The 6,460-nt window shown below is 33.1% G+C and overlaps 1 long non-coding RNA gene across 1 annotated transcript; it reads right to left on the bottom strand.

The window, feature by feature from the left end:
* Positions 1-2,492: 2,492 nt before the first annotated feature.
* LOC104917483 lies at positions 2,493-6,180 on the bottom strand. Its single transcript, XR_796892.2, has 3 exons — positions 6,128-6,180; positions 3,730-3,870; positions 2,493-3,628 (listed from the first exon to the last, which is right to left on the bottom strand). It is a non-coding gene; the product is annotated as an uncharacterized LOC104917483 (long non-coding RNA).
* Positions 6,181-6,460: the final 280 nt, after the last annotated feature.

The raw sequence follows: 6,460 nt of genomic DNA, 5'->3' as shown, positions 1-6,460 counted from the left end.
ATTGAGTACCACAAAGCCAAAGTACCACAAAGGTTTAAGCTCCTATGCATATTCATGGAAGTATAAGCTGAAAGGCCATTTTGTGAAAGGTCATTATACTTCATAAAATGATAATTTTAGAAAGAAAAGCTAGTCCAAAAAGTAGATGTAGTCATTACTGACATATCTTTGTCTACCCTCCAGTTAAGGAGTTTTAATGATTAAGGTTCCTAAATCACTGCAATAATAGATGCCAGACATTAACTTTAATTTTCTTTTTTTTTCCCCCTCTATCTCATTTTCTTTTCTTTATGCAGTTAAACTTCATTACTTCTTGGTCTATGTGGCTTGGAATAAACGGTGGGAAAATAGCATTCTCTCTTAGGAATGCTTTTTTATGCAAACAAAAATTGTTCTTATACTTACTCTTCAGACTTATCTTTGTCATTTTTAAACTATACCTACTAATTTACTCAGTTTATCCTATAGATTAAACATAGAAACTTAATTAGTCTTTTAACTACTTCCTTGCCATTCCCAAGAATTGTCTGAATATTTCTGGAAATACAGTGCCCAAAACTTTAAGTACTATAATTACTGAAATTTCAGCAGCACTGTGCAAATGAGAGATCATTCTATACATCTCCCAAGTTTTACCTTCTGGTTACATGTCCCATTATTATGCTTGCATTTTTCACAGACTTCACAAGTTAGATTAAGACTTTACTAAAATGAAAATATATGATACCTTTCTTGCTCTTCTGTTTATAAATCCTCTGTCATTCTATAAATAGAAACAGATTGATTCTGAATAAATCCATATTGGTTGTAATACATCTCATTTTTTTTCATATAGGTATCTCCAAATTTTTCTTTCAGAATTTGTTCTGGATGACAAAGTTAAGATGACAGTATTATAGTTCCCTGCTTTCATTTTTCGAAGAGGAGACCAAAGCAGCTTGCCTCCAGTTTTTTGATAAAACTTCATGTATTTATAGAAATACTTCTCAAACAAACAAACAAACAAACATATAATACTTCTATGATTCTATCAAGTAGTCTAAGTAATGTGAGCTGAAAGTCATCAGTCCCAGACAATGTGAAATCTTTTAATTTGTAATGGTCTCTCTAAATTGTTTATTATTCAAGGATGAGATCTCATCTTGTTCTGTTGTTGCTGACAAACTCAGTTAACCACTTGTTAGAAGACATTTTTGTTAAAACTAATGAAAGTCAGATTGCTAATACTAAGCTGAATGTTAACCTGTTTCACTGAGAAGTATAAACAGCTCATTTTAATCTTCCACTGACTAGAGGGATATTTACATTACTCTTTCTGCTTATTCTTACTACTACTTGACAGTTGGTGTCATTATTCTTGTTAGATTTTTTCTCCCACAATATTATAGCCTAAATAAAAATAAAAATAAAACAATAAAAATAAAAATAAAATAAAATAAAATAATAATAAAAAAGAATGGGTGTCACCTGTTGGTAACATTGATATTTGTTTACACAGCATTTGTCATTGTTTTTGCTCTATGTCTCATACTGCATGAGGTAATATGAAGGCACAGTTCAGTTTGTTTTCCTAGGTACTCTACAGTCCTTCAGTACCACTATAGTAAGCTTTACATTGCCCATATCTTCAGACTGTGTTTATACAAGTAAATTCAGTTATATTTAGTAACAGTCTCAGGCACTAGAAAGCAGTTTAAATGCAGCCTCAGTTCCTCAGTTTCTCACTAGAAGCCCCTAGCTTCTCCTAACAGATTCCATAATGCAGCCTCCCTTCACCCTCCCCCTTCCCCCCCCTACCCCCCATTTTAAAAGCTGCACCAATACAATCTTCCTGACTGTTTTTGAATATTCCGGATAACTTTGTTCTAGAATGGCCTGATTCCAGTAAAAGATGAAACCAAGGCCAAAAATGTCACTCGGACTCCAAAAAGAAACACTATGCTTTAGTACTTTTTTTTTTTTCTTTTTCTTTCTTTTCAGTCTTAGTGCTTATGTGCTTATTCCTTTTTTTTTTTCCTTCTTATAACCAGAGTTAATAAAGATTAGTAGCATGCTTTCTGTAGTTGTTGTATACCACTCTTGCATTTAAGTAAACTATAGCTTAAATGGCAATAAAGAACTGTGATGGACTGCCTAGCATAGGAAGAATATGCCTCTTTTCATGTTGATGTATTAGGTCATTGCTTGAAACCAAAATTAAGTAATACTTAAGTAATTCTGCTTGTATGTCAGAAATCTGTTGAAAGTGGAGAAGTGTCAGTAAGCAGGTTGACTTGTAAAAAAATGAACTGTACTGAAATCTGCCAGTCTATATTTGGATAAGGAAAAAAAATCTAAACCAAACATTTATCTAAGTTGGTCTAGAGACTGGATTTCCTAAGGAAAATTTTTTAAAAAATGAAATAAATAGATAAGTAAAGAGAGAGATTAATTTTTCTTTTTTTCAGGTGAGTTGGAAAATTTTTATAGTATTTTTTTTTTTTTAACAGTCCTACCACACATATGAATTATTGGTGTATACAGTATCACCATAATTTCAGAGCAATTTCATCTATTCAAATCCTGAGGTGATTTTTTTCCCAAAGAAAAGCACTCAGGTATCACTTTTACTAGTATTTCATACGAACTGTTTTATATTTTGATTCAAGTTACTAAGTTCCTGTCTCAGTATACCTACAAAATAGCATGCTTTTCTTCTTTTGCCTAAATACATAATTTTTTCTGATGTGATTTTTTTTAAACTGCATGGTCTCATTGTATACTGGAATTTCAAGGAAGTTAGACTTCAGCATTTGCTAATGGATTTGAGAATACCATCTAGAGACACCTATACTGGCAAACAGAGCTAGCATAGTCAGACTCCAAGTTGCTGGTATAGCTAAAGTGCTATGGTAAAACTACAGAGAGAGAAGTTTTTGTCAGACCATCAAAAAGCTACAAGCTGCCAGGTAATTCACTGTCCTTGAGTAGGCATGATATAGGAACACATTATTATAGAATAAAGAATTTGAAAGGCTTTGGGAAAGAAAGACTACCATTAGTACTGAAGTCATAATTACAGTGCCATGTTGCTAGCCTTCTAACACTTGACCAGTGTCTTGAAAATCCATGTGATTTTTGCAATGTAATATAAAAACTAATAAAATGAAACTGGCACAAAGTGAATAAAAAACAATTTTAAACTTCTTTCTTTTTTTTTTTTTCCTTGAAATTAAGAATCCACTGTTATGTAAAATACTTTCATCAGTGTTTGTTTAATACTATTTTTTTTCCATAGAAATGAAACAAACAAATGAGAAAAAACAACAGCTACTACTACTGGAAGTTATAATGTGTGTTGGTTGTTTGCTTTTTTCAGTATATCTATAGACTTTGCTACTATGCTACAGGCTTAACTGACTCATCCCATCAGGTACTTCTTTGTCTTTCTCTTCCTTTACCTTTCACCTCTGGAAGTCAGTTTGTAATCCCCAACACTTTGAAGAGTACTGTAATTCTTTGATCTGGAGCTTAACCGATGACTTCACACTGCATAGTGAACTGAAGCAAAATGCCATAATATCCTTAAGTCAGTAATATCACAGGAGTAGAAATGAAGTCCATTCTTTCATTAGGTTGAGTTTCTGGTCTAATGGAAAAACAGCATCTATTACTTTATGAAGTAATAAAATATTCACTATAAAGAGAGAGTTCTGAGAATATGAAGATATCTGAACTAAAAGTACTTACCACAAGCTGACTCCCATTATCTGTGTGAAACTGGTATTTCTTTTGGTGCTTCTCTTTATTATTTTCTCCCTATGGAACTTCTATTTTTCTTGGATCACAAATCCGTATGATGGCACAAATCGTCTGCATGCTATGGGAAGTCTGACAGTGAAAAAAAATGGGTTAGCCAACTTTACTTAGACCATTATAAAATATGGGATAACTGTGAGTAGTTTCAAACAATCAATTACTCAGTTTAAGGTCACTTTTGAAGATATTTTGGATTCACTTTTTACAGATGGACTTTCTCATATTTTTCATATTTCAGCTTGTCAGCAGCTTGCATTAAAATATGAAGGTTTGAAAATGCAGTCCCTGAACTCAGATATCAGGTTATTATTCTGAGTTTCAAAGCACAACATGACATTTCCCTAGATTACAAATAAAAGGTCCTGTATTATTGGACAAGTCTGTCAGCGTCCTGTGTTAAACAGGAGTTCAGAAACAACTTGGTTATTGTTGCAGGACACCACTGACATATTGAAAGTATAGATATTGAAAGACCTATTTTTTAGTTACAGTCAGCCAATCTTGCTCACCAATTCTAAATATGAAGAGAATTATCCATTTAAATTAATCAGGGATAAATCATGATTCTAATAGAGATGTTTATATGCTTGTGTACAAGGTATAGAGGTCTTACTTCTGTAAATTAGAAAGGTTTGATAAACCACCTCACCCTTTTTTCCAGCACACTTAAGAATCCTATTGTCTTCAGATAATATGTTTCAATATATTCAGTACTGCTAAGTATTTCATTCTTCTTTCAGGTTCCATAGATAGGCAATATGATTGCACAGTATTAATACTTCTTAATGGCAGTAAATTATTTGGGATATTCAATATTAATAGGAGATACCACGGCTAAAAACTAAACAGTTCCTTCCAGTACTTGAAGGGAGCATATAAACAGGAAGGGGAATGGCTCTTTACGAGGGTGGATTGTGATAGGACAAGGGAGAATTGCTTTGAACTGAGACAGGGGAGGTTTAGGTTAGATATTAGAGAAAGTTTTTCACCCAGAGTAGGGTGAAGCACTGGAACAGGTTGCCCAGAGAGGTTGTGGATGCCCCATCCCTGGAGGCATCCAAGGCCAGGCTGGATGTGGCTCTTGACAGCCTGGTTTAGCAGTTGGCGACCCTGCACATAGCAGGGGGGTTGAAATAAAATAGATGATTGTGGTTCTTTAAAACCCAGGCCATTCTATGATTCTATGATCTCAGAAAAGCAGAGTATTTATAAAGTCTAAAATTTTATCTTCCAAACTAATTGCTCTTCTGCTACCTCCTGAAATATTAACTATTGATCCAGTATACTAGGGAGACAGTCTGAATTGTCTTCCCATCAGAATTTCTGCTCAAAAGTTTCAGATTCATTTATATAAACAGTGGATTGTCAGTACATATTGCTTTATTAAAACTGTGTTTCTCATAGATGTCTATATACTACTTTAGGCTGGAATTGTGTATGTATTTGTAAATGTGTGTTCTTTTAAACGCCAACTAGGCTTTATATGAGTGCATGTCTTACAGTAGCTGACCCTCAGCGTGCAAAACTCCCCAGACTTTAAATAATCAAAAGATCAGTGAAATTTTTAGGTTTAATTCCTGAGCTACAAGCATGTTTGAAATTACTGAGATTTTATTCACGGGGTTATGGTATAATGTTCCACAGAGAAAGTGATAGAATTAACATAGGACAAAATAACATTGTGTAGACAGAAACACAAATGACTTAAGATGAATAGGTAGATAGTAAAACAAGACAAACTAAATGAAGACAAATAAGATGCTATCCATTAAAAGGCATTTAAACATTGGGAAGGAAAAAAAAAAAAGAGCAAAATAGACTGTTCTGTTTGAGGAAAAGAAGACAAAAAACAAACAAAACTATGCAAGATATACCATGCTAGCTCTTTGAACTATATACTTGCATAACATAAGAAATCTGAGATACAGAAGATCAAGTTCAGATCCCTCAAACATTCCTAAGGCAACTTCACACCACCATAATTTTCCATACAAATCGTAATTCACAAACTACAATATTCTCTAGAAAATAGTGAAATTTCATTTCTGTAATACAGGTATCTCAGAATGCCGTTAGCTTTTAACTCTGACCTTCACTCAGTTCTTTGGAGAGTCAATTAAAATAAAATCCCCCACATTTTCTTTAAAGTACATCTTCTTACAGCCTCAGAGATGTTAATTTAAAGAACAATGTCAGATGTATAGATATACTTACAAATGTAAAGAAACAAGAAAAGATGTGCTTCCTTCTGCTGTTCAACTCTGTCTAAATACTACAATTTCAAAGAATAAGTTTCATTTAAAATATATATATATATTTTATTTATTACCTCTCTCTCAGGATTATTCAATCTTGTTATCCCTTTATTGTGTAATAAACCTGAAAGATTAATGAACAATGATGTTTCTTTTTTCTAGGTATATGAACACAGTGAAGAAGGAGAAAGATTTGGAATTAGTCAGCTGAATTCGATAGGCATTTCATAGATAAAAAGAGAAAAGTGATCCCAGTCTTGAAGTAAATTACAGAACAGGGGGCAAATTCCTAGGTATGTTTGTTGTAGGTGACTAAATTTCATTTCAACTCCATAAATCATCCAAATTCTTCTGTGATTCTGTACATACAGACAGCTATTTAAAAATAGACAGTCTATTACTAAACT

Source organism: Meleagris gallopavo, chromosome 1 (assembly GCF_000146605.3).
Source record: "Meleagris gallopavo isolate NT-WF06-2002-E0010 breed Aviagen turkey brand Nicholas breeding stock chromosome 1, Turkey_5.1, whole genome shotgun sequence".
Lineage (NCBI taxonomy): Eukaryota > Metazoa > Chordata > Aves > Galliformes > Phasianidae > Meleagris > Meleagris gallopavo.
The sequence above is the reverse complement of the archived record's forward strand: the minus strand, read 5'-3'. Positions and strand labels throughout refer to the sequence as shown.